Consider the following 23,678-nt stretch of genomic DNA (forward strand, 5'->3'; position numbering starts at 1 on the left):
GGGTTAATACCGTGGTCACTAACAAGCAGCGAATAAGAAGTTCCTAGTCAATCCGGGGGAGAAAGAGAGACACACGCGCTCGCTATAAATGAATATTGCGGACAAACATTCCGGGTGCGATCATACCAGCACTAATGCCCGGATCCCATCAGAACTCCACAGTTAAGCGTGCTTGGGCGAGAGTAGTACTAGGATGGGTGACCTCCTGGGAAGTCCTCGTGTTGCACCCCTGAAAACATCATTTTTTTTTCCCTTTAAATCCACCTACGGCTCAAAAGTTTGTATTTTTTGTTTTAAATCTTTAAAACTCATTTATTTCGTTTTCTTGAGGGGTTAATACCGTGGTCACTAAGCAGCGGAATAAGAAGTTCCTAGTCAATCCGGGGGAGAAAAGAGAGGACACACGCGCTCGCTATAAATGAATATTGCGGACAAACATTCCGGGTGCGATCATACCAGCACTAATGCACCGGATCCCATCAGAACTCCACAGTTAAGCGTGCTTGGGCGGATGAGTAGTACTAGGATGGGGACTCCTGGGAAGTCCTCCTCGTGTTGCACACTGAAAAACATCATTTTTTTTTCCTTTTTTTTCCCTTTAAAAATCCACCTACGGCTCAAAAGTTTGTATTTTTTGTTTTAAATCTTTAAAAACTCATTTATTTCGTTTTCCTTGAGGGGTTAATACCGTGGTCACTAACAAGCAGCGAATAAGAAGTTCCTAGTCAATCCGGGGGAGAAAAGGGAGGACACACGCGCTCGCTATAAATGAATATTGCGGACCAAACATTCCGGGTGCGATCATACCAGCACTAATGCACCGGATCCCATCAGAACTCCGCAGTTAAGCGTGCTTGGGCGAGAGTAGTACTAGGATGGGTGACCTCCTGGGAAGTCCTCGTGTTGCACCCCTGAAAACATCATTTTTTTTTCCCTTTAAAAATCCACCTACGGCTCAAAAGTTTGTATTTTTTGTTTTAAATCTTTAAAAACTCATTTATTTCGTTTTCCTTGAGGGGTTAATACCGTGGTCACTAACAAGCAGCGAATAAGAAGTTCCTAGTCAATCCGGGGGAGAAAAGAGAGGACACACGCGCTCGCTATAAATGAATATTGCGGACCAAACATTCCGGGTGCGATCATACCAGCACTAATGCACCGGATCCCATCAGAACTCCGCAGTTAAGCGTGCTTGGGCGAGAGTAGTACTAGGATGGGTGACCTCCTGGGAAGTCCTCGTGTTGCACCCCTGAAAACATCATTTTTTTTTTCCCTTTAAAAATCCACCTACGGCTCAAAAGTTTGTATTTTTTGTTTTAAATCTTTAAAAACTCATTTATTTCGTTTTCCTTGAGGGGTTAATACCGTGGTCACTGACAAGCAGCGAATAAGAAGTTCCTAGTCAATCCGGGGGAGAAAAGGGAGGACACACGCGCTCGCTATAAATGAATATTGCGGAACAAACATTCCGGGTGCGATCATACCAGCACTAATGCACCGGATCCCATCAGAACTCCGCAGTTAAGCGTGCTTGGGCGAGAGTAGTACTAGGATGGGTGACCTCCTGGGAAGTCCTCGTGTTGCACCCCTGAAAACATCATTTTTTTTTTCCCTTTAAAAATCCACCTACGGCTCAAAAGTTTGTATTTTTTGTTTTAAATCTTTAAAAACTCATTTATTTCGTTTTCCTTGAGGGGTTAATACCGTGGTCACTGACAAGCAGCGAATAAGAAGTTCCTAGTCAATCCGGGGGAGAAAAGGGAGGACACACGCGCTCGCTATAAATGAATATTGCGGACCAAACATTCCGGGTGCGATCATACCAGCACTAATGCACCGGATCCCATCAGAACTCCGCAGTTAAGCGTGCTTGGGCGAGAGTAGTACTAGGATGGGTGACCTCCTGGGAAGTCCTTGTGTTGCACCCCTGAAGACATCATTTTTTTTTTCCCTTTAAAAATCCACCTACGGCTCAAAAGTTTTTATTTTTTGTTTTAAATCTTTAAAAACTCATTTATTTCGTTTTCCTTGAGGGGTTAATACCGTGGTCACTAACAAGCAGCGAATAAGAAGTTCCTAGTCAATCCGGGGGAGAAAAGGGAGGACACACGCGCTCGCTATAAATGAATATTGCGGACCAAACATTCCGGGTGCGATCATACCAGCACTAATGCACCGGATCCCATCAGAACTCCGCAGTTAAGCGTGCTTGGGCGAGAGTAGTACTAGGATGGGTGACCTCCTGGGAAGTCCTCGTGTTGCACCCCTGAAAACATCATTTTTTTTTTCCCTTTAAAAATCCACCTACGGCTCAAAAGTTTGTATTTTTTGTTTTAAATCTTTAAAAACTCATTTATTTCGTTTTCCTTGAGGGGTTAATACCGTGGTCACTAACAAGCAGCGAATAAGAAGTTCCTAGTCAATCCGGGGGAGAAAAGGGAGGACACACGCGCTCGCTATAAATGAATATTGCGGAACAAACATTCCGGGTGCGATCATACCAGCACTAATGCACCGGATCCCATCAGAACTCCGCAGTTAAGCGTGCTTGGGCGAGAGTAGTACTAGGATGGGTGACCTCCTGGGAAGTCCTCGTGTTGCACCCCTGAAAACATCATTTTTTTTTTCCCTTTAAAAATCCACCTACGGCTCAAAAGTTTGTATTTTTTGTTTTAAATCTTTAAAAACTCATTTATTTCGTTTTCCTTGAGGGGTTAATACCGTGGTCACTAACAAGCAGCGAATAAGAAGTTCCTAGTCAATCCGGGGGAGAAAAGGGAGGACACACGCGCTCGCTATAAATGAATATTGCGGACCAAACATTCCGGGTGCGATCATACCAGCACTAATGCACCGGATCCCATCAGAACTCCGCAGTTAAGCGTGCTTGGGCGAGAGTAGTACTAGGATGGGTGACCTCCTGGGAAGTCCTCGTGTTGCACCCCTGAAAACATCATTTTTTTTTTCCCTTTAAAAATCCACCTACGGCTCAAAAGTTTGTATTTTTTGTTTTAAATCTTTAAAAACTCATTTATTTCGTTTTCCTTGAGGGGTTAATACCGTGGTCACTAACAAGCAGCGAATAAGAAGTTCCTAGTCAATCCGGGGGAGAAAAGGGAGGACACACGCGCTCGCTATAAATGAATATTGCGGAACAAACATTCCGGGTGCGATCATACCAGCACTAATGCACCGGATCCCATCAGAACTCCGCAGTTAAGCGTGCTTGGGCGAGAGTAGTACTAGGATGGGTGACCTCCTGGGAAGTCCTCGTGTTGCACCCCTGAAGACATCATTTTTTTTTTTCCCTTTAAAAATCCACCTACGGCTCAAAAGTTTGTATTTTTTGTTTTAAATCTTTAAAAACTCATTTATTTCGTTTTCCTTGAGGGGTTAATACCGTGGTCACTAACAAGCAGCGAATAAGAAGTTCCTAGTCAATCCGGGGGAGAAAAGGGAGGACACACGCGCTCGCTATAAATGAATATTGCGGACCAAACATTCCGGGTGCGATCATACCAGCACTAATGCACCGGATCCCATCAGAACTCCGCAGTTAAGCGTGCTTGGGCGAGAGTAGTACTAGGATGGGTGACCTCCTGGGAAGTCCTCGTGTTGCACCCCTGAAAACATCATTTTTTTTTTCCCTTTAAAAATCCACCTACGGCTCAAAAGTTTGTATTTTTTGTTTTAAATCTTTAAAAACTCATTTATTTCGTTTTCCTTGAGGGGTTAATACCGTGGTCACTAACAAGCAGCGAATAAGAAGTTCCTAGTCAATCCGGGGGAGAAAAGGGAGGACACACGCGCTCGCTATAAATGAATATTGCGGAACAAACATTCCGGGTGCGATCATACCAGCACTAATGCACCGGATCCCATCAGAACTCCGCAGTTAAGCGTGCTTGGGCGAGAGTAGTACTAGGATGGGTGACCTCCTGGGAAGTCCTCGTGTTGCACCCCTGAAAACATCATTTTTTTTTTCCCTTTAAAAATCCACCTACGGCTCAAAAGTTTGTATTTTTTGTTTTAAATCTTTAAAAACTCATTTATTTCGTTTTCCTTGAGGGGTTAATACCGTGGTCACTAACAAGCAGCGAATAAGAAGTTCCTAGTCAATCCGGGGGAGAAAAGGGAGGACACACGCGCTCGCTATAAATGAATATTGCGGAACAAACATTCCGGGTGCGATCATACCAGCACTAATGCACCGGATCCCATCAGAACTCCGCAGTTAAGCGTGCTTGGGCGAGAGTAGTACTAGGATGGGTGACCTCCTGGGTAGTCCTCGTGTTGCACCGCTGAAGACATCATTTTTTTTTTCCCTTTAAAAATCCACCTACGGCTCAAAAGTTTGTATTTTTTGTTTTAAATCTTTAAAAACTCATTTATTTCGTTTTCCTTGAGGGGTTAATACCGTGGTCACTAACAAGCAGCGAATAAGAAGTTCCTAGTCAATCCGGGGGAGAAAAGGGAGGAAACACGCGCTCGCTATAAATGAATATTGCGGAACAAACATTCCGGGTGCGATCATACCAGCACTAATGCACCGGATCCCATCAGAACTCCGCAGTTAAGCGTGCTTGGGCGAGAGTAGTACTAGGATGGGTGACCTCCTGGGAAGTCCTCGTGTTGCACCGCTGAAGACATCATTTTTTTTTTTCCCTTTAAAAATCCACCTACGGCTCAAAAGTTTGTATTTTTTGTTTTAAATCTTTAAAAACTCATTTATTTCGTTTTCCTTGAGGGGTTAATACCGTGGTCACTAACAAGCAGCGAATAAGAAGTTCCTAGTCAATCCGGGGGAGAAAAGGGAGGACACACGCGCTCGCTATAAATGAATATTGCGGACCAAACATTCCGGGTGCGATCATACCAGCACTAATGCACCGGATCCCATCAGAACTCCGCAGTTAAGCGTGCTTGGGCGAGAGTAGTACTAGGATGGGTGACCTCCTGGGAAGTCCTCGTGTTGCACCCCTGAAGACATCATTTTTTTTTTCCCTTTAAAAATCCACCTACGGCTCAAAAGTTTGTATTTTTTGTTTTAAATCTTTAAAAACTCATTTATTTCGTTTTCCTTGAGGGGTTAATACCGTGGTCACTAACAAGCAGCGAATAAGAAGTTCCTAGTCAATCCGGGGGAGAAAAGGGAGGACACACGCGCTCGCTATAAATGAATATTGCGGACCAAACATTCCGGGTGCGATCATACCAGCACTAATGCACCGGATCCCATCAGAACTCCGCAGTTAAGCGTGCTTGGGCGAGAGTAGTACTAGGATGGGTGACCTCCTGGGAAGTCCTCGTGTTGCACCCCTGAAGACATCATTTTTTTTTTCCCTTTAAAAATCCACCTACGGCTCAAAAGTTTGTATTTTTTGTTTTAAATCATTAAAAACTCATTTATTTCGTTTTCCTTGAGGGGTTAATACCGTGGTCACTAACAAGCAGCGAATAAGAAGTTCCTAGTCAATCCGGGGGAGAAAAGGGAGGACACACGCGCTCGCTATAAATGAATATTGCGGACCAAACATTCCGGGTGCGATCATACCAGCACTAATGCACCGGATCCCATCAGAACTCCGCAGTTAAGCGTGCTTGGGCGAGAGTAGTACTAGGATGGGTGACCTCCTGGGAAGTCCTCGTGTTGCACCCCTGAAAACATCATTTTTTTTTTCCCTTTAAAAATCCACCTACGGCTCAAAAGTTTGTATTTTTTGTTTTAAATCTTTAAAAACTCATTTATTTCGTTTTCCTTGAGGGGTTAATACCGTGGTCACTAACAAGCAGCGAATAAGAAGTTCCTAGTCAATCCGGGGGAGAAAAGGGAGGACACACGCGCTCGCTATAAATGAATATTGCGGACCAAACATTCCGGGTGCGATCATACCAGCACTAATGCACCGGATCCCATCAGAACTCCGCAGTTAAGCGTGCATGGGCGAGAGTAGTACTAGGATGGGTGACCTCCTGGGAAGTCCTCGTGTTGCACCCCTGAAAACATCATTTTTTTTTTCCCTTTAAAAATCCACCTACGGCTCAAAAGTTTGTATTTTTTGTTTTAAATCTTTAAAAACTCATTTATTTCGTTTTCCTTGAGGGGTTAATACCGTGGTCACTAACAAGCAGCGAATAAGAAGTTCCTAGTCAATCCGGGGGAGAAAAGGGAGGACACACGCGCTCGCTATAAATGAATATTGCGGACCAAACATTCCGGGTGCGATCATACCAGCACTAATGCACCGGATCCCATCAGAACTCCGCAGTTAAGCGTGCTTGGGCGAGAGTAGTACTAGGATGGGTGACCTCCTGGGAAGTCCTCGTGTTGCACCCCTGAAAACATCATTTTTTTTTTCCCTTTAAAAATCCACCTACGGCTCAAAAGTTTGTATTTTTTGTTTTAAATCTTTAAAAACTCATTTATTTCGTTTTCCTTGAGGGGTTAATACCGTGGTCACTAACAAGCAGCGAATAAGAAGTTCCTAGTCAATCCGGGGGAGAAAAGGGAGGACACACGCGCTCGCTATAAATGAATATTGCGGACCAAACATTCCGGGTGCGATCATACCAGCACTAATGCACCGGATCCCATCAGAACTCCGCAGTTAAGCGTGCTTGGGCGAGAGTAGTACTAGGATGGGTGACCTCCTGGGAAGTCCTCGTGTTGCACCCCTGAAGACATCATTTTTTTTTTCCCTTTAAAAATCCACCTACGGCTCAAAAGTTTGTATTTTTTGTTTTAAATCTTTAAAAACTCATTTATTTCGTTTTCCTTGAGGGGTTAATACCGTGGTCACTAACAAGCAGCGAATAAGAAGTTCCTAGTCAATCCGGGGGAGAAAAGGGAGGACACACGCGCTCGCTATAAATGAATATTGCGGAACAAACATTCCGGGTGCGATCATACCAGCACTAATGCACCGGATCCCATCAGAACTCCGCAGTTAAGCGTGCTTGGGCGAGAGTAGTACTAGGATGGGTGACCTCCTGGGAAGTCCTCGTGTTGCACCCCTGAAAACATCATTTTTTTTTTCCCTTTAAAAATCCACCTACGGCTCAAAAGTTTGTATTTTTTGTTTTAAATCTTTAAAAACTCATTTATTTCGTTTTCCTTGAGGGGTTAATACCGTGGTCACTAACAAGCAGCGAATAAGAAGTTCCTAGTCAATCCGGGGGAGAAAAGGGAGGACACACGCGCTCGCTATAAATGAATATTGCGGAACAAACATTCCGGGTGCGATCATACCAGCACTAATGCACCGGATCCCATCAGAACTCCGCAGTTAAGCGTGCTTGGGCGAGAGTAGTACTAGGATGGGTGACCTCCTGGGAAGTCCTCGTGTTGCACCCCTGAAAACATCATTTTTTTTTTCCCTTTAAAAATCCACCTACGGCTCAAAAGTTTGTATTTTTTGTTTTAAATCTTTAAAAACTCATTTATTTCGTTTTCCTTGAGGGGTTAATACCGTGGTCACTAACAAGCAGCGAATAAGAAGTTCCTAGTCAATCCGGGGGAGAAAAGGGAGGACACACGCGCTCGCTATAAATGAATATTGCGGACCAAACATTCCGGGTGCGATCATACCAGCACTAATGCACCGGATCCCATCAGAACTCCGCAGTTAAGCGTGCTTGGGCGAGAGTAGTACTAGGATGGGTGACCTCCTGGGAAGTCCTCGTGTTGCACCCCTGAAAACATCATTTTTTTTTTCCCTTTAAAAATCCACCTACGGCTCAAAAGTTTGTATTTTTTGTTTTAAATCTTTAAAAACTCATTTATTTCGTTTTCCTTGAGGGGTTAATACCGTGGTCACTAACAAGCAGCGAATAAGAAGTTCCTAGTCAATCCGGGGGAGAAAAGGGAGGACACACGCGCTCGCTATAAATGAATATTGCGGAACAAACATTCCGGGTGCGATCATACCAGCACTAATGCACCGGATCCCATCAGAACTCCGCAGTTAAGCGTGCTTGGGCGAGAGTAGTACTAGGATGGGTGACCTCCTGGGAAGTCCTCGTGTTGCACCCCTGAAGACATCATTTTTTTTTTCCCTTTAAAAATCCACCTACGGCTCAAAAGTTTGTATTTTTTGTTTTAAATCTTTAAAAACTCATTTATTTCGTTTTCCTTGAGGGGTTAATACCGTGGTCACTAACAAGCAGCGAATAAGAAGTTCCTAGTCAATCCGGGGGAGAAAAGGGAGGACACACGCGCTCGCTATAAATGAATATTGCGGAACAAACATTCCGGGTGCGATCATACCAGCACTAATGCACCGGAACCCATCAGAACTCCGCAGTTAAGCGTGCTTGGGCGAGAGTAGTACTAGGATGGGTGACCTCCTGGGAAGTCCTCGTGTTGCACCCCTGAAAACATCATTTTTTTTTTCCCTTTAAAAATCCACCTACGGCTCAAAAGTTTGTATTTTTTGTTTTAAATCTTTAAAAACTCATTTATTTCGTTTTCCTTGAGGGGTTAATACCGTGGTCACTAACAAGCAGCGAATAAGAAGTTCCTAGTCAATCCGGGGGAGAAAAGGGAGGACACACGCGCTCGCTATAAATGAATATTGCGGAACAAACATTCCGGGTGCGATCATACCAGCACTAATGCACCGGATCCCATCAGAACTCCGCAGTTAAGCGTGCTTGGGCGAGAGTAGTACTAGGATGGGTGACCTCCTGGGAAGTCCTCGTGTTGCACCCCTGAAAACATCATTTTTTTTTTCCCTTTAAAAATCCACCTACGGCTCAAAAGTTTGTATTTTTTGTTTTAAATCTTTAAAAACTCATTTATTTCGTTTTCCTTGAGGGGTTAATACTGTGGTCACTAACAAGCAGCGAATAAGAAGTTCCTAGTCAATCCGGGGGAGAAAAGGGAGGACACACGCGCTCGCTATAAATGAATATTGCGGACCAAACATTCCGGGTGCGATCATACCAGCACTAATGCACCGGATCCCATCAGAACTCCGCAGTTAAGCGTGCTTGGGCGAGAGTAGTACTAGGATGGGTGACCTCCTGGGAAGTCCTCGTGTTGCACCCCTGAAAACATCATTTTTTTTTTCCCTTTAAAAATCCACCTACGGCTCAAAAGTTTGTATTTTTTGTTTTAAATCTTTAAAAACTCATTTATTTCGTTTTCCTTGAGGGGTTAATACCGTGGTCACTAACAAGAAGCGAATAAGAAGTTCCTAGTCAATCCGGGGGAGAAAAGGGAGGACACACGCGCTCGCTATAAATGAATATTGCGGACCAAACATTCCGGGTGCGATCATACCAGCACTAATGCACCGGATCCCATCAGAACTCCGCAGTTAAGCGTGCATGGGCGAGAGTAGTACTAGGATGGGTGACCTCCTGGGAAGTCCTCGTGTTGCACCCCTGAAAACATCATTTTTTTTTCCCTTTAAAAATCTACCTACGGCTCAAAAGTTTGTATTTTTTGTTTTAAATCTTTAAAAACTCATTTATTTCGTTTTCCTTGAGGGGTTAATACCGTGGTCACTAACAAGCAGCGAATAAGAAGTTCCTAGTCAATCCGGGGGAGAAAAGGGAGGACACATGCGCTCGCTATAAATGAATATTGCGGACCAAACATTCCGGGTGCGATCATACCAGCACAAATGCACCGGATCCCATCAGAACTCCGCAGTTAAGCGTGCTTGGGCGAGAGTAGTACTAGGATGGGTGACCTCTTGGGAAGTCCTCGTGTTGCACCCCTGAAAACATCATTTTTTTTTTCCCTTTAAAAATCCACCTACGGCTCAAAAGTTTGTATTTTTTGTTTTAAATCTTTAAAAACTCATTTATTTCGTTTTCCTTGAGGGGTTAATACCGTGGTCACTAACAAGCAGCGAATAAGAAGTTCCTAGTCAATCCGGGGGAGAAAAGGGAGGACACACGCGCTCGCTATAAATGAATATTGCGGACCAAACATTCCGGGTGCGATCATACCAGCACTAATGCACCGGATCCCATCAGAACTCCGCAGTTAAGCGTGCTTGGGCGAGAGTAGTACTAGGATGGGTGACCTCCTGGGAAGTCCTCGTGTTGCACCCCTGAAAACATCATTTTTTTTTTCCCTTTAAAAATCCACCTACGGCTCAAAAGTTTGTATTTTTTGTTTTAAATCTTTAAAAACTCATTTATTTCGTTTTCCTTGAGGGGTTAATACCGTGGTCACTAACAAGCAGCGAATAAGAAGTTCCTAGTCAATCCGGGGGAGAAAAGGGAGGACACACGCGCTCGCTATAAATGAATATTGCGGAACAAACATTCCGGGTGCGATCATACCAGCACTAATGCACCGGATCCCATCAGAACTCCGCAGTTAAGCGTGCTTGGGCGAGAGTAGTACTAGGATGGGTGACCTCCTGGGAAGTCCTCGTGTTGCACCCCTGAAGACATCATTTTTTTTTTTCCCTTTAAAAATCCACCTACGGCTCAAAAGTTTGTATTTTTTGTTTTAAATCTTTAAAAACTCATTTATTTCGTTTTCCTTGAGGGGTTAATACCGTGGTCACTAACAAGCAGCGAATAAGAAGTTCCTAGTCAATCCGGGGGAGAAAAGGGAGGACACACGCGCTCGCTATAAATGAATATTGCGGACCAAACATTCCGGGTGCGATCATACCAGCACTAATGCACCGGATCCCATCAGAACTCCGCAGTTAAGCGTGCTTGGGCGAGAGTAGTACTAGGATGGGTGACCTCCTGGGAAGTCCTCGTGTTGCACCCCTGAAAACATCATTTTTTTTTTCCCTTTAAAAATCCACCTACGGCTCAAAAGTTTGTATTTTTTGTTTTAAATCTTTAAAAACTCATTTATTTCGTTTTCCTTGAGGGGTTAATACCGTGGTCACTAACAAGCAGCGAATAAGAAGTTCCTAGTCAATCCGGGGGAGAAAAGGGAGGACACACGCGCTCGCTATAAATGAATATTGCGGAACAAACATTCCGGGTGCGATCATACCAGCACTAATGCACCGGATCCCATCAGAACTCCGCAGTTAAGCGTGCTTGGGCGAGAGTAGTACTAGGATGGGTGACCTCCTGGGAAGTCCTCGTGTTGCACCCCTGAAAACATCATTTTTTTTTTCCCTTTAAAAATCCACCTACGGCTCAAAAGTTTGTATTTTTTGTTTTAAATCTTTAAAAACTCATTTATTTCGTTTTCCTTGAGGGGTTAATACCGTGGTCACTAACAAGCAGCGAATAAGAAGTTCCTAGTCAATCCGGGGGAGAAAAGGGAGGACACACGCGCTCGCTATAAATGAATATTGCGGACCAAACATTCCGGGTGCGATCATACCAGCACTAATGCACCGGATCCCATCAGAACTCCGCAGTTAAGCGTGCTTGGGCGAGAGTAGTACTAGGATGGGTGACCTCCTGGGAAGTCCTCGTGTTGCACCCCTGAAAACATCATTTTTTTTTTCCCTTTAAAAATCCACCTACGGCTCAAAAGTTTGTATTTTTTGTTTTAAATCTTTAAAAACTCATTTATTTCGTTTTCCTTGAGGGGTTAATACCGTGGTCACTAACAAGCAGCGAATAAGAAGTTCCTAGTCAATCCGGGGGAGAAAAGGGAGGACACACGCGCTCGCTATAAATGAATATTGCGGAACAAACATTCCGGGTGCGATCATACCAGCACTAATGCACCGGATCCCATCAGAACTCCGCAGTTAAGCGTGCTTGGGCGAGAGTAGTACTAGGATGGGTGACCTCCTGGGAAGTCCTCGTGTTGCACCCCTGAAGACATCATTTTTTTTTTTCCCTTTAAAAATCCACCTACGGCTCAAAAGTTTGTATTTTTTGTTTTAAATCTTTAAAAACTCATTTATTTCGTTTTCCTTGAGGGGTTAATACCGTGGTCACTAACAAGCAGCGAATAAGAAGTTCCTAGTCAATCCGGGGGAGAAAAGGGAGGACACACGCGCTCGCTATAAATGAATATTGCGGAACAAACATTCCGGGTGCGATCATACCAGCACTAATGCACCGGATCCCATCAGAACTCCGCAGTTAAGCGTGCTTGGGCGAGAGTAGTACTAGGATGGGTGACCTCCTGGGAAGTCCTCGTGTTGCACCCCTGAAAACATCATTTTTTTTTTCCCTTTAAAAATCCACCTACGGCTCAAAAGTTTGTATTTTTTGTTTTAAATCTTTAAAAACTCATTTATTTCGTTTTCCTTGAGGGGTTAATACCGTGGTCACTAACAAGCAGCGAATAAGAAGTTCCTAGTCAATCCGGGGGAGAAAAGGGAGGACACACGCGCTCGCTATAAATGAATATTGCGGAACAAACATTCCGGGTGCGATCATACCAGCACTAATGCACCGGATCCCATCAGAACTCCGCAGTTAAGCGTGCTTGGGCGAGAGTAGTACTAGGATGGGTGACCTCCTGGGAAGTCCTCGTGTTGCACCCCTGAAGACATCATTTTTTTTTTCCCTTTAAAAATCCACCTACGGCTCAAAAGTTTGTATTTTTTGTTTTAAATCTTTAAAAACTCATTTATTTCGTTTTCCTTGAGGGGTTAATACCGTGGTCACTAACAAGCAGCGAATAAGAAGTTCCTAGTCAATCCGGGGGAGAAAAGGGAGGACACACGCGCTCGCTATAAATGAATATTGCGGACCAAACATTCCGGGTGCGATCATACCAGCACTAATGCACCGGATCCCATCAGAACTCCGCAGTTAAGCGTGCTTGGGCGAGAGTAGTACTAGGATGGGTGACCTCCTGGGAAGTCCTCGTGTTGCACCCCTGAAAACATCATTTTTTTTTTCCCTTTAAAAATCCACCTACGGCTCAAAAGTTTGTATTTTTTGTTTTAAATCTTTAAAAACTCATTTATTTCGTTTTCCTTGAGGGGTTAATACTGTGGTCACTAACAAGCAGCGAATAAGAAGTTCCTAGTCAATCCGGGGGAGAAAAGGGAGGACACACGCGCTCGCTATAAATGAATATTGCGGACCAAACATTCCGGGTGCGATCATACCAGCACTAATGCACCGGATCCCATCAGAACTCCGCAGTTAAGCGTGCTTGGGCGAGAGTAGTACTAGGATGGGTGACCTCCTGGGAAGTCCTCGTGTTGCACCCCTGAAAACATCATTTTTTTTTTCCCTTTAAAAATCCACCTACGGCTCAAAAGTTTGTATTTTTTGTTTTAAATCTTTAAAAACTCATTTATTTCGTTTTCCTTGAGGGGTTAATACCGTGGTCACTAACAAGCAGCGAATAAGAAGTTCCTAGTCAATCCGGGGGAGAAAAGGGAGGACACACGCGCTCGCTATAAATGAATATTGCGGACCAAACATTCCGGGTGCGATCATACCAGCACTAATGCACCGGATCCCATCAGAACTCCGCAGTTAAGCGTGCTTGGGCGAGAGTAGTACTAGGATGGGTGACCTCCTGGGAAGTCCTCGTGTTGCACCCCTGAAAACATCATTTTTTTTTCCCTTTAAAAATCCACCTACGGCTCAAAAGTTTGTATTTTTTGTTTTAAATCTTTAAAAACTCATTTATTTCGTTTTCCTTGAGGGGTTAATACCGTGGTCACTAACAAGCAGCGAATAAGAAGTTCCTAGTCAATCCGGGGGAGAAAAGGGAGGACACACGCGCTCGCTATAAATGAATATTGCGGACCAAACATTCCGGGTGCGATCATACCAGCACTAATGCACCGGATCCCATCAGAACTCCGCAGTTAAGCGTGCTTGGGCGAGAGTAGTACTAGGATGGGTGACCTCCTGGGAAGTCCTCGTGTTGCACCCCTGAAGACATCATTTTTTTTTTCCCTTTAAAAATCCACCTACGGCTCAAAAGTTTGTATTTTTTGTTTTAAATCTTTAAAAACTCATTTATTTCGTTTTCCTTGAGGGGTTAATACCGTGGTCACTAACAAGCAGCGAATAAGAAGTTCCTAGTCAATCCGGGGGAGAAAAGGGAGGACACACGCGCTCGCTATAAATGAATATTGCGGAACAAACATTCCGGGTGCGATCATACCAGCACTAATGCACCGGATCCCATCAGAACTCCGCAGTTAAGCGTGCTTGGGCGAGAGTAGTACTAGGATGGGTGACCTCCTGGGAAGTCCTCGTGTTGCACCCCTGAAGACATCATTTTTTTTTTCCCTTTAAAAATCCACCTACGGCTCAAAAGTTTGTATTTTTTGTTTTAAATCTTTAAAAACTCATTTATTTCGTTTTCCTTGAGGGGTTAATACCGTGGTCACTAACAAGCAGCGAATAAGAAGTTCCTAGTCAATCCGGGGGAGAAAAGGGAGGACACACGCGCTCGCTATAAATGAATATTGCGGACCAAACATTCCGGGTGCGATCATACCAGCACTAATGCACCGGATCCCATCAGAACTCCGCAGTTAAGCGTGCCTGGGCGAGAGTAGTACTAGGATGGGTGACCTCCTGGGAAGTCCTCGTGTTGCACCCCTGAAAACATCATTTTTTTTTTCCCTTTAAAAATCCACCTACGGCTCAAAAGTTTGTATTTTTTGTTTTAAATCTTTAAAAACTCATTTATTTCGTTTTCCTTGAGGGGTTAATACCGTGGTCACTAACAAGCAGCGAATAAGAAGTTCCTAGTCAATCCGGGGGAGAAAAGGGAGGACACACGCGCTCGCTATAAATGAATATTGCGGACCAAACATTCCGGGTGCGATCATACCAGCACTAATGCACCGGATCCCATCAGAACTCCGCAGTTAAGCGTGCTTGGGCGAGAGTAGTACTAGGATGGGTGACCTCCTGGGAAGTCCTCGTGTTGCACCCCTGAAAACATCATTTTTTTTTCCCTTTAAAAATCCACCTACGGCTCAAAAGTTTGTATTTTTTGTTTTAAATCTTTAAAAACTCATTTATTTCGTTTTCCTTGAGGGGTTAATACCGTGGTCACTAACAAGCAGCGAATAAGAAGTTCCTAGTCAATCCGGGGGAGAAAAGGGAGGACACACGCGCTCGCTATAAATGAATATTGCGGAACAAACATTCCGGGTGCGATCATACCAGCACTAATGCACCGGATCCCATCAGAACTCCGCAGTTAAGCGTGCTTGGGCGAGAGTAGTACTAGGATGGGTGACCTCCTGGGAAGTCCTCGTGTTGCACCCCTGAAAACATCATTTTTTTTTTCCCTTTAAAAATCCACCTACGGCTCAAAAGTTTGTATTTTTTGTTTTAAATCTTTAAAAACTCATTTATTTCGTTTTCCTTGAGGGGTTAATACCGTGGTCACTAACAAGCAGCGAATAAGAAGTTCCTAGTCAATCCGGGGGAGAAAAGGGAGGACACACGCGCTCGCTATAAATGAATATTGCGGACCAAACATTCCGGGTGCGATCATACCAGCACTAATGCACCGGATCCCATCAGAACTCCGCAGTTAAGCGTGCTTGGGCGAGAGTAGTACTAGGATGGGTGACCTCCTGGGAAGTCCTCATGTTGCACCCCTGAAAACATCATTTTTTTTTTCCCTTTAAAAATCCACCTACGGCTCAAAAGTTTGTATTTTTTGTTTTAAATCTTTAAAAACTCATTTATTTCGTTTTCCTTGAGGGGTTAATACCGTGGTCACTAACAAGCAGCGAATAAGAAGTTCCTAGTCAATCCGGGGGAGAAAAGGGAGGACACACGCGCTCGCTATAAATGAATATTGCGGACCAAACATTCCGGGTGCGATCATACCAGCACTAATGCACCGGATCCCATCAGAACTCCGCAGTTAAGCGTGCTTGGGCGAGAGTAGTACTAGGATGGGTGACCTCCTGGGAAGTCCTCGTGTTGCACCCCTGAAAACATCATTTTTTTTTTCCCTTTAAAAATCCACCTACGGCTCAAAAGTTTGTATTTTTTGTTTTAAATCTTTAAAAACTCATTTATTTCGTTTTCCTTGAGGGGTTAATACCGTGGTCACTAACAAGCAGCGAATAAGAAGTTCCTAGTCAATCCGGGGGAGAAAAGGGAGGACACACGCGCTCGCTATAAATGAATATTGCGTTCCAAACATTCCGGGTGCGATCATACCAGCACTAATGCACCGGATCCCATCAGAACTCCGCAGTTAAGCGTGCTTGGGCGAGAGTAGTACTAGGATGGGTGACCTCCTGGGAAGTCCTCGTGTTGCACCCCTGAAAACATCATTTTTTTTTTTCCCTTTAAAAATCCACCTACGGCTCAAAAGTTTGTATTTTTTGTTTTAAATCTTTAAAAACTCATTTATTTCGTTTTCCTTGAGGGGTTAATACCGTGGTCACTAACAAGCAGCGAATAAGAAGTTCCTAGTCAATCCGGGGGAGAAAAGGGAGGACACACGCGCTCGCTATAAATGAATATTGCGGACCAAACATTCCGGGTGCGATCATACCAGCACTAATGCACCGGATCCCATCAGAACTCCGCAGTTAAGCGTGCTTGGGCGAGAGTAGTACTAGGATGGGTGACCTCCTGGGAAGTCCTCGTGTTGCACCCCTGAAAACATCATTTTTTTTTTCCCTTTAAAAATCCACCTACGGCTCAAAAGTTTGTATTTTTTGTTTTAAATCTTTAAAAACTCATTTATTTCGTTTTCCTTGAGGGGTTAATACCGTGGTCACTAACAAGCAGCGAATAAGAAGTTCCTAGTCAATCCGGGGGAGAAAAGGGAGGACACACGCGCTCGCTATAAATGAATATTGCGGACCAAACATTCCGGGTGCGATCATACCAGCACTAATGCACCGGATCCCATCAGAACTCCGCAGTTAAGCGTGCTTGGGCGAGAGTAGTACTAGGATGGGTGACCTCCTGGGAAGTCCTCGTGTTGCACCCCTGAAAACATCATTTTTTTTTTCCCTTTAAAAATCCACCTACGGCTCAAAAGTTTGTATTTTTTGTTTTAAATCTTTAAAAACTCATTTATTTCGTTTTCCTTGAGGGGTTAATACCGTGGTCACTAACAAGCAGCGAATAAGAAGTTCCTAGTCAATCCGGGGGAGAAAAGGGAGGACACACGCGCTCGCTATAAATGAATATTGCGGAACAAACATTCCGGGTGCGATCATACCAGCACTAATGCACCGGATCCCATCAGAACTCCGCAGTTAAGCGTGCTTGGGCGAGAGTAGTACTAGGATGGGTGACCTCCTGGGAAGTCCTCGTGTTGCACCCCTGAAAACATCATTTTTTTTTTCCCTTTAAAAATCCACCTACGGCTCAAAAGTTTGTATTTTTTTTTTTAAATCTTTAAAAACTCATTTATTTCGTTTTCCTTGAGGGGTTAATACCGTGGTCACTAACAAGCAGCGAATAAGAAGTTCCTAGTCAATCCGGGGGAGAAAAGGGAGGACACACGCGCTCGCTATAAATGAATATTGCGGAACAAACATTCCGGGTGCGATCATACCAGCACTAATGCACCGGATCCCATCAGAACTCCGCAGTTAAGCGTGCTTGGGCGAGAGTAGTACTAGGATGGGTGACCTCCTGGGAAGTCCTCGTGTTGCACCCCTGAAAACATCATTTTTTTTTTCCCTTTAAAAATCCACCTACGGCTCAAAAGTTTGTATTTTTTGTTTTAAATCTTTAAAAACTCATTTATTTCGTTTTCCTTGAGGGGTTAATACCGTGGTCACTAACAAGCAGCGAATAAGAAGTTCCTAGTCAATCCGGGGGAGAAAAGGGAGGACACACGCGCTCGCTATAAATGAATATTGCGGACCAAACATTCCGGGTGCGATCATACCAGCACTAATGCACCGGATCCCATCAGAACTCCGCAGTTAAGCGTGCTTGGGCGAGAGTAGTACTAGGATGGGTGACCTCCTGGGAAGTCCTCGTGTTGCACCCCTGAAAACATCATTTTTTTTTTCCCTTTAAAAATCCACCTACGGCTCAAAAGTTTGTATTTTTTGTTTTAAATCTTTAAAAACTCATTTATTTCGTTTTCCTTGAGGGGTTAATACCGTGGTCACTAACAAGCAGCGAATAAGAAGTTCCTAGTCAATCCGGGGGAGAAAAGGGAGGACACACGCGCTCGCTATAAAAGAATATTGCGGACCAAACATTCCGGGTGCGATCATACCAGCACTAATGCACCGGATCCCATCAGAACTCCGCAGTTAAGCGTGCTTGGGCGAGAGTAGTACTAGGATGGGTGACCTCCTGGGAAGTCCTCGTGTTGCACCCCTGAAAACATCATTTTTTTTTTCCCTTTAAAAATCCACCTACGGCTCAAAAGTTTGTATTTTTTGTTTTAAATCTTTAAAAACTCATTTATTTCGTTTTCCTTGAGGGGTTAATACCGTGGTCACTAACAAGCAGCGAATAAGAAGTTCCTAGTCAATCCGGGGGAGAAAAGGGAGGACACACGCGCTCGCTATAAATGAATATTGCGTTCCAAACATTCCGGGTGCGATCATACCAGCACTAATGCACCGGATCCCATCAGAACTCCGCAGTTAAGCGTGCTTGGGCGAGAGTAGTACTAGGATGGGTGACCTCCTGGGAAGTCCTCGTGTTGCACCCCTGAAGACATCATTTTTTTTTCCCTTTAAAAATCCACCTACGGCTCAAAAGTTTTTATTTTTTGTTTTAAATCTTTAAAAACTCATTTATTTCGTTTTCCTTGAGGGGTTAATACCGTGGTCACTAACAAGCAGCGAATAAGAAGTTCCTAGTCAATCCGGGGGAGAAAAGGGAGGACACACGCGCTCGCTATAAATGAATATTGCGGACCAAACATTCCGGGTGCGATCATACCAGCACTAATGCACTGGATCCCATCAGAACTCCGCAGTTAAGCGTGCTTGGGAGAGAGTAGTACTAGGATGGGTGACCTCCTGGGAAGTCCTCTTGTTGCACCCCTGAAAACATCATTTTTTTTTTCCCTTTAAAAATCCACCTACGGCTCAAAAGTTTGTATTTTTTGTTTTAAATCTTTAAAAACTCATTTATTTCGTTTTCCTTGAGGGGTTAATACCGTGGTCACTAACAAGCAGCGAATAAGAAGTTCCTAGTCAATCCGGGGGAGAAAAGGGAGGACACACGCGCTCGCTATAAATGAATATTGCGGACCAAACATTCCGGGTGCGATCATACCAGCACTAATGCACCGGATCCCATCAGAACTCCGCAGTTAAGCGTGCTTGGGCGAGAGTAGTACTAGGATGGGTGACCTCCTGGGAAGTCCTCGTGTTGCACCCCTGAAAACATCATTTTTTTTTTCCCTTTAAAAATCCACCTACGGCTCAAAAGTTTGTATTTTTTGTTTTAAATCTTTAAAAACTCATTTATTTCGTTTTCCTTGAGGGGTTAATACCGTGGTCACTAACAAGCAGCGAATAAGAAGTTCCTAGTCAATCCGGGGGAGAAAAGGGAGGACACACGCGCTCGCTATAAATGAATATTGCGGAACAAACATTCCGGGTGCGATCATACCAGCACTAATGCACCGGATCCCATCAGAACTCCGCAGTTAAGCGTGCTTGGGCGAGAGTAGTACTAGGATGGGTGACCTCCTGGGAAGTCCTCGTGTTGCACCCCTGAAAACATCATTTTTTTTTTTCCCTTTAAAAATCCACCTACGGCTCAAAAGTTTGTATTTTTTGTTTTAAATCTTTAAAAACTCATTTATTTCGTTTTCCTTGAGGGGTTAATACCGTGGTCACTAACAAGCAGCGAATAAGAAGTTCCTAGTCAATCCGGGGGAGAAAAGGGAGGACACACGCGCTCGCTATAAATGAATATTGCGGAACAAACATTCCGGGTGCGATCATACCAGCACTAATGCACCGGATCCCATCAGAACTCCGTAGTTAAGCGTGCTTGGGCGAGAGTAGTACTAGGATGGGTGACCTCCTGGGAAGTCCTCGTGTTGCACCCCTGAAAACATCATTTTTTTTTTCCCTTTAAAAATCCACCTACGGCTCAAAAGTTTGTATTTTTTGTTTTAAATCTTTAAAAACTCATTTATTTCGTTTTCCTTGAGGGGTTAATACCGTGGTCACTAACAAGCAGCGAATAAGAAGTTCCTAGTCAATCCGGGGGAGAAAAGGGAGGACACACGCGCTCGCTATAAATGAATATTGCGGAACAAACATTCCGGGTGCGATCATACCAGCACTAATGCACCGGATCCCATCAGAACTCCGCAGTTAAGCGTGCTTGGGCGAGAGTAGTACTAGGATGGGTGACCTCCTGGGAAGTCCTCGTGTTGCACCCCTGAAAACATCATTTTTTTTTTCCCTTTAAAAATCCACCTACGGCTCAAAAGTTTGTATTTTTTGTTTTAAATCTTTAAAAACTCATTTATTTCGTTTTCCTTGAGGGGTTAATACCGTGGTCACTAACAAGCAGCGAATAAGAAGTTCCTAGTCAATCCGGGGGAGAAAAGGGAGGACACACGCGCTCGCTATAAATGAATATTGCGGACCAAACATTCCGGGTGCGATCATACCAGCACTAATGCACCGGATCCCATCAGAACTCCGCAGTTAAGCGTGCTTGGGCGAGAGTAGTACTAGGATGGGTGACCTCCTGGGAAGTCCTCGTGTTGCACCCCTGAAAACATCATTTTTTTTTTCCCTTTAAAAATCCACCTACGGCTCAAAAGTTTGTATTTTTTGTTTTAAATCTTTAAAAACTCATTTATTTCGTTTTCCTTGAGGGGTTAATACCGTGGTCACTAACAAGCAGCGAATAAGAAGTTCCTAGTCAATCCGGGGGAGAAAAGGGAGGACACACGCGCTCGCTATAAATGAATATTGCGGACCAAACATTCCGGGTGCGATCATACCAGCACTAATGCACCGGATCCCATCAGAACTCCGCAGTTAAGCGTGCTTGGGCGAGAGTAGTACTAGGATGGGTGACCTCCTGGGAAGTCCTCGTGTTGCACCCCTGAAAACATCATTTTTTTTTCCCTTTAAAAATCCACCTACGGCTCAAAAGTTTGTATTTTTTGTTTTAAATCTTTAAAAACTCATTTATTTCGTTTTCCTTGAGGGGTTAATACCGTGGTCACTAACAAGCAGCGAATAAGAAGTTCCTAGTCAATCCGGGGGAGAAAAGGGAGGACACACGCGCTCGCTATAAATGAATATTGCGAAACAAACATTCCGGGTGCGATCATACCAGCACTAATGCACCGGATCCCATCAGAACTCCGCAGTTAAGCGTGCTTGGGCGAGAGTAGTACTAGGATGGGTGACCTCCTGGGAAGTCCTCGTGTTGCACCCCTGAAGACATCATTTTTTTTTTCCCTTTAAAAATCCACCTACGGCTCAAAAGTTTGTATTTTTTGTTTTAAATCTTTAAAAACTCATTTATTTCGTTTTCCTTGGGGGGTTAATACCGTGGTCACTAACAAGCAGCGAATAAGAAGTTCCTAGTCAATCCGGGGGAGAAAAGGGAAGACACACGCGCTCGCTATAAATGAATATTGCGGACCAAACATTCCGGGTGCGATCATACCAGCACTAATGCACCGGATCCCATCAGAACTCCGCAGTTAAGCGTGCATGGGCGAGAGTAGTACTAGGATGGGTGACCTCCTGGGAAGTCCTCGTGTTGCACCCCTGAAAACATCATTTTTTTTTTTCCCTTTAAAAATCCACCTACGGCTCAAAAGTTTGTATTTTTTGTTTTAAATCTTTAAAAACTCATTTATTTCGTTTTCCTTGAGGGGTTAATACCGTGGTCACTAACAAGCAGCGAATAAGAAGTTCCTAGTCAATCCGGGGGAGAAAAGGGAGGACACACGCGCTCGCTATAAATGAATATTGCGGAACAAACATTCCGGGTGCGATCATACCAGCACTAATGCACCGGATCCCATCAGAACTCCGCAGTTAAGCGTGCTTGGGCGAGAGTAGTACTAGGATGGGTGACCTCCTGGGAAGTCCTCGTGTTGCACCCCTGAAAACATCATTTTTTTTTCCCTTTAAAAATCCACCTACGGCTCAAAAGTTTGTATTTTTTGTTTTAAATCTTTAAAAACTCATTTATTTCGTTTTCCTTGAGGGGTTAATACCGTGGTCACTAACAAGCAGCGAATAAGAAGTTCCTAGTCAATCCGGGGGAGAAAAGGGAGGACACACGCGCTCGCTATAAATGAATATTGCGAAACAAACATTCCGGGTGCGATCATACCAGCACTAATGCACCGGATCCCATCAGAACTCCGCAGTTAAGCGTGCTTGGGCGAGAGTAGTACTAGGATGGGTGACCTCCTGGGAAGTCCTCGTGTTGCACCCCTGAAGACATCATTTTTTTTTTCCCTTTAAAAATCCACCTACGGCTCAAAAGTTTGTATTTTTTGTTTTAAATCTTTAAAAACTCATTTATTTCGTTTTCCTTGAGGGGTTAATACCGTGGTCACTAACAAGCAGCGAATAAGAAGTTCCTAGTCAATCCGGGGGAGAAAAGGGAAGACACACGCGCTCGCTATAAATGAATATTGCGGACCAAACATTCCGGGTGCGATCATACCAGCACTAATGCACCGGATCCCATCAGAACTCCGCAGTTAAGCGTGCATGGGCGAGAGTAGTACTAGGATGGGTGACCTCCTGGGAAGTCCTCGTGTTGCACCCATGAAAACATCATTTTTTTTTTCCCTTTAAAAATCCACCTACGGCTCAAAAGTTTGTATTTTTTGTTTTAAATCTTTAAAAACTCATTTATTTCGTTTTCCTTGAGGGGTTAATACCGTGGTCACTAACAAGCAGCGAATAAGAAGTTCCTAGTCAATCCGGGGGAGAAAAGGGAGGACACACGCGCTCGCTATAAATGAATATTGCGGAACAAACATTCCGGGTGCGATCATACCAGCACTAATGCACCGGATCCCATCAGAACTCCGCAGTTAAGCGTGCTTGGGCGAGAGTAGTACTAGGATGGGTGACCTCCTGGGAAGTCCTCGTGTTGCACCCCTGAAGACATCATTTTTTTTTTTCCCTTTAAAAATCCACCTACGGCTCAAAAGTTTGTATTTTTTGTTTTAAATCTTTAAAAACTCATTTATTTCGTTTTCCTTGAGGGGTTAATACCGTGGTCACTAACAAGCAGCGAATAAGAAGTTCCTAGTCAATCCGGGGGAGAAAAGGGAGGACACACGCGCTCGCTATAAATGAATATTGCGGACCAAACATTCCGGGTGCGATCATACCAGCACTAATGCACCGGATCCCATCAGAACTCCGCAGTTAAGCGTGCTTGGGCGAGAGTAGTACTAGGATGGGTGACCTCCTGGGAAGTCCTCGTGTTGCACCCCTGAAAACATCATTTTTTTTTTCCCTTTAAAAATCCACCTACGGCTCAAAAGTTTGTATTTTTTGTTTTAAATCTTTAAAAACTCATTTATTTCGTTTTCCTTGAGGGGTTAATACTGTGGTCACTAACAAGCAGCGAATAAGAAGTTCCTAGTCAATCCGGGGGAGAAAAGGGAGGACACACGCGCTCGCTATAAATGAATATTGCGGACCAAACATTCCGGGTGCGATCATACCAGCACTAATGCACCGGATCCCATCAGAACTCCGCAGTTAAGCGTGCTTGGGCGAGAGTAGTACTAGGATGGGTGACCTCCTGGGAAGTCCTCGTGTTGCACCCCTGAAAACATCATTTTTTTTTTCCCTTTAAAAATCCACCTACGGCTCAAAAGT

At 44.1% G+C, this 23,678-nt stretch overlaps 69 non-coding genes and 1 pseudogene across 69 annotated transcripts; all 70 read left to right on the forward strand.

The window, feature by feature from the left end:
* The first annotated feature begins 112 nt into the window (after window positions 1–112).
* On the forward strand, window positions 113–230 carry LOC133827192 (5S ribosomal RNA). The gene has a single exon (XR_009889888.1). It is a non-coding gene; the product is annotated as a 5S ribosomal RNA (ribosomal RNA).
* A 212-nt stretch (window positions 231–442) lies between these two features.
* Window positions 443–564, forward strand: LOC133827593 (5S ribosomal RNA; annotated as a pseudogene).
* Window positions 565–793: 229 nt separating this feature from the next.
* Window positions 794–912, forward strand: LOC133826230 (5S ribosomal RNA). Its single transcript, XR_009888960.1, has one exon. It is a non-coding gene; the product is annotated as a 5S ribosomal RNA (ribosomal RNA).
* Window positions 913–1,131: 219 nt separating this feature from the next.
* Window positions 1,132–1,250, forward strand: LOC133826242 (5S ribosomal RNA). Its single transcript, XR_009888971.1, has one exon. It is a non-coding gene; the product is annotated as a 5S ribosomal RNA (ribosomal RNA).
* Window positions 1,251–1,470: 220 nt separating this feature from the next.
* Window positions 1,471–1,589, forward strand: LOC133826254 (5S ribosomal RNA). The gene has a single exon (XR_009888982.1). It is a non-coding gene; the product is annotated as a 5S ribosomal RNA (ribosomal RNA).
* A 220-nt stretch (window positions 1,590–1,809) lies between these two features.
* LOC133826176 (5S ribosomal RNA) lies at window positions 1,810–1,928 on the forward strand. Its single transcript, XR_009888907.1, has one exon. It is a non-coding gene; the product is annotated as a 5S ribosomal RNA (ribosomal RNA).
* Window positions 1,929–2,148: 220 nt separating this feature from the next.
* On the forward strand, window positions 2,149–2,267 carry LOC133826266 (5S ribosomal RNA). Its single transcript, XR_009888993.1, has one exon. It is a non-coding gene; the product is annotated as a 5S ribosomal RNA (ribosomal RNA).
* Window positions 2,268–2,487: 220 nt separating this feature from the next.
* LOC133826277 (5S ribosomal RNA) lies at window positions 2,488–2,606 on the forward strand. Its single transcript, XR_009889004.1, has one exon. It is a non-coding gene; the product is annotated as a 5S ribosomal RNA (ribosomal RNA).
* A 220-nt stretch (window positions 2,607–2,826) lies between these two features.
* LOC133826289 (5S ribosomal RNA) lies at window positions 2,827–2,945 on the forward strand. The gene has a single exon (XR_009889015.1). It is a non-coding gene; the product is annotated as a 5S ribosomal RNA (ribosomal RNA).
* A 220-nt stretch (window positions 2,946–3,165) lies between these two features.
* On the forward strand, window positions 3,166–3,284 carry LOC133826302 (5S ribosomal RNA). The gene has a single exon (XR_009889027.1). It is a non-coding gene; the product is annotated as a 5S ribosomal RNA (ribosomal RNA).
* A 221-nt stretch (window positions 3,285–3,505) lies between these two features.
* Window positions 3,506–3,624, forward strand: LOC133826314 (5S ribosomal RNA). Its single transcript, XR_009889038.1, has one exon. It is a non-coding gene; the product is annotated as a 5S ribosomal RNA (ribosomal RNA).
* Window positions 3,625–3,844: 220 nt separating this feature from the next.
* LOC133826325 (5S ribosomal RNA) lies at window positions 3,845–3,963 on the forward strand. Its single transcript, XR_009889049.1, has one exon. It is a non-coding gene; the product is annotated as a 5S ribosomal RNA (ribosomal RNA).
* A 220-nt stretch (window positions 3,964–4,183) lies between these two features.
* LOC133826921 (5S ribosomal RNA) lies at window positions 4,184–4,302 on the forward strand. Its single transcript, XR_009889626.1, has one exon. It is a non-coding gene; the product is annotated as a 5S ribosomal RNA (ribosomal RNA).
* Window positions 4,303–4,522: 220 nt separating this feature from the next.
* Window positions 4,523–4,641, forward strand: LOC133826485 (5S ribosomal RNA). The gene has a single exon (XR_009889202.1). It is a non-coding gene; the product is annotated as a 5S ribosomal RNA (ribosomal RNA).
* A 221-nt stretch (window positions 4,642–4,862) lies between these two features.
* LOC133826337 (5S ribosomal RNA) lies at window positions 4,863–4,981 on the forward strand. The gene has a single exon (XR_009889060.1). It is a non-coding gene; the product is annotated as a 5S ribosomal RNA (ribosomal RNA).
* Window positions 4,982–5,201: 220 nt separating this feature from the next.
* On the forward strand, window positions 5,202–5,320 carry LOC133826348 (5S ribosomal RNA). The gene has a single exon (XR_009889071.1). It is a non-coding gene; the product is annotated as a 5S ribosomal RNA (ribosomal RNA).
* A 220-nt stretch (window positions 5,321–5,540) lies between these two features.
* Window positions 5,541–5,659, forward strand: LOC133826359 (5S ribosomal RNA). The gene has a single exon (XR_009889082.1). It is a non-coding gene; the product is annotated as a 5S ribosomal RNA (ribosomal RNA).
* Window positions 5,660–5,879: 220 nt separating this feature from the next.
* LOC133826173 (5S ribosomal RNA) lies at window positions 5,880–5,998 on the forward strand. Its single transcript, XR_009888904.1, has one exon. It is a non-coding gene; the product is annotated as a 5S ribosomal RNA (ribosomal RNA).
* A 220-nt stretch (window positions 5,999–6,218) lies between these two features.
* LOC133826370 (5S ribosomal RNA) lies at window positions 6,219–6,337 on the forward strand. The gene has a single exon (XR_009889093.1). It is a non-coding gene; the product is annotated as a 5S ribosomal RNA (ribosomal RNA).
* Window positions 6,338–6,557: 220 nt separating this feature from the next.
* LOC133826381 (5S ribosomal RNA) lies at window positions 6,558–6,676 on the forward strand. The gene has a single exon (XR_009889104.1). It is a non-coding gene; the product is annotated as a 5S ribosomal RNA (ribosomal RNA).
* A 220-nt stretch (window positions 6,677–6,896) lies between these two features.
* Window positions 6,897–7,015, forward strand: LOC133826392 (5S ribosomal RNA). The gene has a single exon (XR_009889115.1). It is a non-coding gene; the product is annotated as a 5S ribosomal RNA (ribosomal RNA).
* Window positions 7,016–7,235: 220 nt separating this feature from the next.
* LOC133826405 (5S ribosomal RNA) lies at window positions 7,236–7,354 on the forward strand. Its single transcript, XR_009889126.1, has one exon. It is a non-coding gene; the product is annotated as a 5S ribosomal RNA (ribosomal RNA).
* A 220-nt stretch (window positions 7,355–7,574) lies between these two features.
* LOC133826418 (5S ribosomal RNA) lies at window positions 7,575–7,693 on the forward strand. Its single transcript, XR_009889139.1, has one exon. It is a non-coding gene; the product is annotated as a 5S ribosomal RNA (ribosomal RNA).
* Window positions 7,694–7,913: 220 nt separating this feature from the next.
* Window positions 7,914–8,032, forward strand: LOC133826429 (5S ribosomal RNA). Its single transcript, XR_009889150.1, has one exon. It is a non-coding gene; the product is annotated as a 5S ribosomal RNA (ribosomal RNA).
* A 220-nt stretch (window positions 8,033–8,252) lies between these two features.
* LOC133826386 (5S ribosomal RNA) lies at window positions 8,253–8,371 on the forward strand. The gene has a single exon (XR_009889109.1). It is a non-coding gene; the product is annotated as a 5S ribosomal RNA (ribosomal RNA).
* A 220-nt stretch (window positions 8,372–8,591) lies between these two features.
* Window positions 8,592–8,710, forward strand: LOC133826441 (5S ribosomal RNA). Its single transcript, XR_009889161.1, has one exon. It is a non-coding gene; the product is annotated as a 5S ribosomal RNA (ribosomal RNA).
* A 220-nt stretch (window positions 8,711–8,930) lies between these two features.
* LOC133826454 (5S ribosomal RNA) lies at window positions 8,931–9,049 on the forward strand. Its single transcript, XR_009889172.1, has one exon. It is a non-coding gene; the product is annotated as a 5S ribosomal RNA (ribosomal RNA).
* A 220-nt stretch (window positions 9,050–9,269) lies between these two features.
* On the forward strand, window positions 9,270–9,388 carry LOC133826174 (5S ribosomal RNA). The gene has a single exon (XR_009888905.1). It is a non-coding gene; the product is annotated as a 5S ribosomal RNA (ribosomal RNA).
* Window positions 9,389–9,607: 219 nt separating this feature from the next.
* On the forward strand, window positions 9,608–9,726 carry LOC133826298 (5S ribosomal RNA). The gene has a single exon (XR_009889023.1). It is a non-coding gene; the product is annotated as a 5S ribosomal RNA (ribosomal RNA).
* Window positions 9,727–9,946: 220 nt separating this feature from the next.
* On the forward strand, window positions 9,947–10,065 carry LOC133826465 (5S ribosomal RNA). The gene has a single exon (XR_009889183.1). It is a non-coding gene; the product is annotated as a 5S ribosomal RNA (ribosomal RNA).
* Window positions 10,066–10,285: 220 nt separating this feature from the next.
* Window positions 10,286–10,404, forward strand: LOC133826476 (5S ribosomal RNA). Its single transcript, XR_009889194.1, has one exon. It is a non-coding gene; the product is annotated as a 5S ribosomal RNA (ribosomal RNA).
* A 221-nt stretch (window positions 10,405–10,625) lies between these two features.
* Window positions 10,626–10,744, forward strand: LOC133826488 (5S ribosomal RNA). The gene has a single exon (XR_009889205.1). It is a non-coding gene; the product is annotated as a 5S ribosomal RNA (ribosomal RNA).
* Window positions 10,745–10,964: 220 nt separating this feature from the next.
* Window positions 10,965–11,083, forward strand: LOC133826500 (5S ribosomal RNA). The gene has a single exon (XR_009889216.1). It is a non-coding gene; the product is annotated as a 5S ribosomal RNA (ribosomal RNA).
* Window positions 11,084–11,303: 220 nt separating this feature from the next.
* Window positions 11,304–11,422, forward strand: LOC133826512 (5S ribosomal RNA). The gene has a single exon (XR_009889230.1). It is a non-coding gene; the product is annotated as a 5S ribosomal RNA (ribosomal RNA).
* Window positions 11,423–11,642: 220 nt separating this feature from the next.
* LOC133826524 (5S ribosomal RNA) lies at window positions 11,643–11,761 on the forward strand. The gene has a single exon (XR_009889241.1). It is a non-coding gene; the product is annotated as a 5S ribosomal RNA (ribosomal RNA).
* Window positions 11,762–11,982: 221 nt separating this feature from the next.
* LOC133826536 (5S ribosomal RNA) lies at window positions 11,983–12,101 on the forward strand. The gene has a single exon (XR_009889253.1). It is a non-coding gene; the product is annotated as a 5S ribosomal RNA (ribosomal RNA).
* A 220-nt stretch (window positions 12,102–12,321) lies between these two features.
* Window positions 12,322–12,440, forward strand: LOC133826547 (5S ribosomal RNA). The gene has a single exon (XR_009889264.1). It is a non-coding gene; the product is annotated as a 5S ribosomal RNA (ribosomal RNA).
* A 220-nt stretch (window positions 12,441–12,660) lies between these two features.
* Window positions 12,661–12,779, forward strand: LOC133826559 (5S ribosomal RNA). The gene has a single exon (XR_009889275.1). It is a non-coding gene; the product is annotated as a 5S ribosomal RNA (ribosomal RNA).
* A 220-nt stretch (window positions 12,780–12,999) lies between these two features.
* Window positions 13,000–13,118, forward strand: LOC133826571 (5S ribosomal RNA). The gene has a single exon (XR_009889286.1). It is a non-coding gene; the product is annotated as a 5S ribosomal RNA (ribosomal RNA).
* Window positions 13,119–13,338: 220 nt separating this feature from the next.
* LOC133826582 (5S ribosomal RNA) lies at window positions 13,339–13,457 on the forward strand. The gene has a single exon (XR_009889297.1). It is a non-coding gene; the product is annotated as a 5S ribosomal RNA (ribosomal RNA).
* Window positions 13,458–13,676: 219 nt separating this feature from the next.
* Window positions 13,677–13,795, forward strand: LOC133826593 (5S ribosomal RNA). Its single transcript, XR_009889308.1, has one exon. It is a non-coding gene; the product is annotated as a 5S ribosomal RNA (ribosomal RNA).
* Window positions 13,796–14,015: 220 nt separating this feature from the next.
* On the forward strand, window positions 14,016–14,134 carry LOC133826604 (5S ribosomal RNA). Its single transcript, XR_009889319.1, has one exon. It is a non-coding gene; the product is annotated as a 5S ribosomal RNA (ribosomal RNA).
* Window positions 14,135–14,354: 220 nt separating this feature from the next.
* Window positions 14,355–14,473, forward strand: LOC133826118 (5S ribosomal RNA). Its single transcript, XR_009888851.1, has one exon. It is a non-coding gene; the product is annotated as a 5S ribosomal RNA (ribosomal RNA).
* A 220-nt stretch (window positions 14,474–14,693) lies between these two features.
* LOC133826616 (5S ribosomal RNA) lies at window positions 14,694–14,812 on the forward strand. The gene has a single exon (XR_009889331.1). It is a non-coding gene; the product is annotated as a 5S ribosomal RNA (ribosomal RNA).
* A 219-nt stretch (window positions 14,813–15,031) lies between these two features.
* LOC133826628 (5S ribosomal RNA) lies at window positions 15,032–15,150 on the forward strand. Its single transcript, XR_009889342.1, has one exon. It is a non-coding gene; the product is annotated as a 5S ribosomal RNA (ribosomal RNA).
* Window positions 15,151–15,370: 220 nt separating this feature from the next.
* LOC133826600 (5S ribosomal RNA) lies at window positions 15,371–15,489 on the forward strand. Its single transcript, XR_009889315.1, has one exon. It is a non-coding gene; the product is annotated as a 5S ribosomal RNA (ribosomal RNA).
* Window positions 15,490–15,709: 220 nt separating this feature from the next.
* On the forward strand, window positions 15,710–15,828 carry LOC133826639 (5S ribosomal RNA). The gene has a single exon (XR_009889353.1). It is a non-coding gene; the product is annotated as a 5S ribosomal RNA (ribosomal RNA).
* A 220-nt stretch (window positions 15,829–16,048) lies between these two features.
* Window positions 16,049–16,167, forward strand: LOC133826652 (5S ribosomal RNA). Its single transcript, XR_009889365.1, has one exon. It is a non-coding gene; the product is annotated as a 5S ribosomal RNA (ribosomal RNA).
* Window positions 16,168–16,388: 221 nt separating this feature from the next.
* On the forward strand, window positions 16,389–16,507 carry LOC133826664 (5S ribosomal RNA). Its single transcript, XR_009889376.1, has one exon. It is a non-coding gene; the product is annotated as a 5S ribosomal RNA (ribosomal RNA).
* Window positions 16,508–16,727: 220 nt separating this feature from the next.
* LOC133826676 (5S ribosomal RNA) lies at window positions 16,728–16,846 on the forward strand. The gene has a single exon (XR_009889387.1). It is a non-coding gene; the product is annotated as a 5S ribosomal RNA (ribosomal RNA).
* A 220-nt stretch (window positions 16,847–17,066) lies between these two features.
* Window positions 17,067–17,185, forward strand: LOC133826687 (5S ribosomal RNA). The gene has a single exon (XR_009889400.1). It is a non-coding gene; the product is annotated as a 5S ribosomal RNA (ribosomal RNA).
* Window positions 17,186–17,405: 220 nt separating this feature from the next.
* On the forward strand, window positions 17,406–17,524 carry LOC133826699 (5S ribosomal RNA). Its single transcript, XR_009889411.1, has one exon. It is a non-coding gene; the product is annotated as a 5S ribosomal RNA (ribosomal RNA).
* Window positions 17,525–17,744: 220 nt separating this feature from the next.
* On the forward strand, window positions 17,745–17,863 carry LOC133826710 (5S ribosomal RNA). Its single transcript, XR_009889422.1, has one exon. It is a non-coding gene; the product is annotated as a 5S ribosomal RNA (ribosomal RNA).
* Window positions 17,864–18,083: 220 nt separating this feature from the next.
* Window positions 18,084–18,202, forward strand: LOC133826721 (5S ribosomal RNA). The gene has a single exon (XR_009889433.1). It is a non-coding gene; the product is annotated as a 5S ribosomal RNA (ribosomal RNA).
* A 220-nt stretch (window positions 18,203–18,422) lies between these two features.
* Window positions 18,423–18,541, forward strand: LOC133826732 (5S ribosomal RNA). The gene has a single exon (XR_009889444.1). It is a non-coding gene; the product is annotated as a 5S ribosomal RNA (ribosomal RNA).
* Window positions 18,542–18,760: 219 nt separating this feature from the next.
* LOC133826573 (5S ribosomal RNA) lies at window positions 18,761–18,879 on the forward strand. Its single transcript, XR_009889288.1, has one exon. It is a non-coding gene; the product is annotated as a 5S ribosomal RNA (ribosomal RNA).
* Window positions 18,880–19,099: 220 nt separating this feature from the next.
* On the forward strand, window positions 19,100–19,218 carry LOC133826743 (5S ribosomal RNA). The gene has a single exon (XR_009889455.1). It is a non-coding gene; the product is annotated as a 5S ribosomal RNA (ribosomal RNA).
* Window positions 19,219–19,438: 220 nt separating this feature from the next.
* Window positions 19,439–19,557, forward strand: LOC133826754 (5S ribosomal RNA). Its single transcript, XR_009889466.1, has one exon. It is a non-coding gene; the product is annotated as a 5S ribosomal RNA (ribosomal RNA).
* Window positions 19,558–19,778: 221 nt separating this feature from the next.
* On the forward strand, window positions 19,779–19,897 carry LOC133826060 (5S ribosomal RNA). The gene has a single exon (XR_009888796.1). It is a non-coding gene; the product is annotated as a 5S ribosomal RNA (ribosomal RNA).
* Window positions 19,898–20,117: 220 nt separating this feature from the next.
* On the forward strand, window positions 20,118–20,236 carry LOC133826767 (5S ribosomal RNA). Its single transcript, XR_009889478.1, has one exon. It is a non-coding gene; the product is annotated as a 5S ribosomal RNA (ribosomal RNA).
* A 220-nt stretch (window positions 20,237–20,456) lies between these two features.
* On the forward strand, window positions 20,457–20,575 carry LOC133826779 (5S ribosomal RNA). Its single transcript, XR_009889489.1, has one exon. It is a non-coding gene; the product is annotated as a 5S ribosomal RNA (ribosomal RNA).
* Window positions 20,576–20,795: 220 nt separating this feature from the next.
* LOC133826791 (5S ribosomal RNA) lies at window positions 20,796–20,914 on the forward strand. The gene has a single exon (XR_009889500.1). It is a non-coding gene; the product is annotated as a 5S ribosomal RNA (ribosomal RNA).
* Window positions 20,915–21,133: 219 nt separating this feature from the next.
* LOC133826802 (5S ribosomal RNA) lies at window positions 21,134–21,252 on the forward strand. The gene has a single exon (XR_009889511.1). It is a non-coding gene; the product is annotated as a 5S ribosomal RNA (ribosomal RNA).
* Window positions 21,253–21,472: 220 nt separating this feature from the next.
* Window positions 21,473–21,591, forward strand: LOC133826175 (5S ribosomal RNA). Its single transcript, XR_009888906.1, has one exon. It is a non-coding gene; the product is annotated as a 5S ribosomal RNA (ribosomal RNA).
* A 221-nt stretch (window positions 21,592–21,812) lies between these two features.
* LOC133826814 (5S ribosomal RNA) lies at window positions 21,813–21,931 on the forward strand. Its single transcript, XR_009889522.1, has one exon. It is a non-coding gene; the product is annotated as a 5S ribosomal RNA (ribosomal RNA).
* A 219-nt stretch (window positions 21,932–22,150) lies between these two features.
* LOC133826825 (5S ribosomal RNA) lies at window positions 22,151–22,269 on the forward strand. Its single transcript, XR_009889533.1, has one exon. It is a non-coding gene; the product is annotated as a 5S ribosomal RNA (ribosomal RNA).
* Window positions 22,270–22,489: 220 nt separating this feature from the next.
* On the forward strand, window positions 22,490–22,608 carry LOC133826345 (5S ribosomal RNA). Its single transcript, XR_009889068.1, has one exon. It is a non-coding gene; the product is annotated as a 5S ribosomal RNA (ribosomal RNA).
* Window positions 22,609–22,828: 220 nt separating this feature from the next.
* Window positions 22,829–22,947, forward strand: LOC133826837 (5S ribosomal RNA). The gene has a single exon (XR_009889544.1). It is a non-coding gene; the product is annotated as a 5S ribosomal RNA (ribosomal RNA).
* A 221-nt stretch (window positions 22,948–23,168) lies between these two features.
* LOC133826848 (5S ribosomal RNA) lies at window positions 23,169–23,287 on the forward strand. The gene has a single exon (XR_009889555.1). It is a non-coding gene; the product is annotated as a 5S ribosomal RNA (ribosomal RNA).
* A 220-nt stretch (window positions 23,288–23,507) lies between these two features.
* Window positions 23,508–23,626, forward strand: LOC133826860 (5S ribosomal RNA). Its single transcript, XR_009889567.1, has one exon. It is a non-coding gene; the product is annotated as a 5S ribosomal RNA (ribosomal RNA).
* Window positions 23,627–23,678: the final 52 nt, after the last annotated feature.

This window comes from Humulus lupulus, chromosome 3 (genome assembly GCF_963169125.1).
Source record: "Humulus lupulus chromosome 3, drHumLupu1.1, whole genome shotgun sequence".
Taxonomy (NCBI): domain Eukaryota; kingdom Viridiplantae; phylum Streptophyta; class Magnoliopsida; order Rosales; family Cannabaceae; genus Humulus; species Humulus lupulus.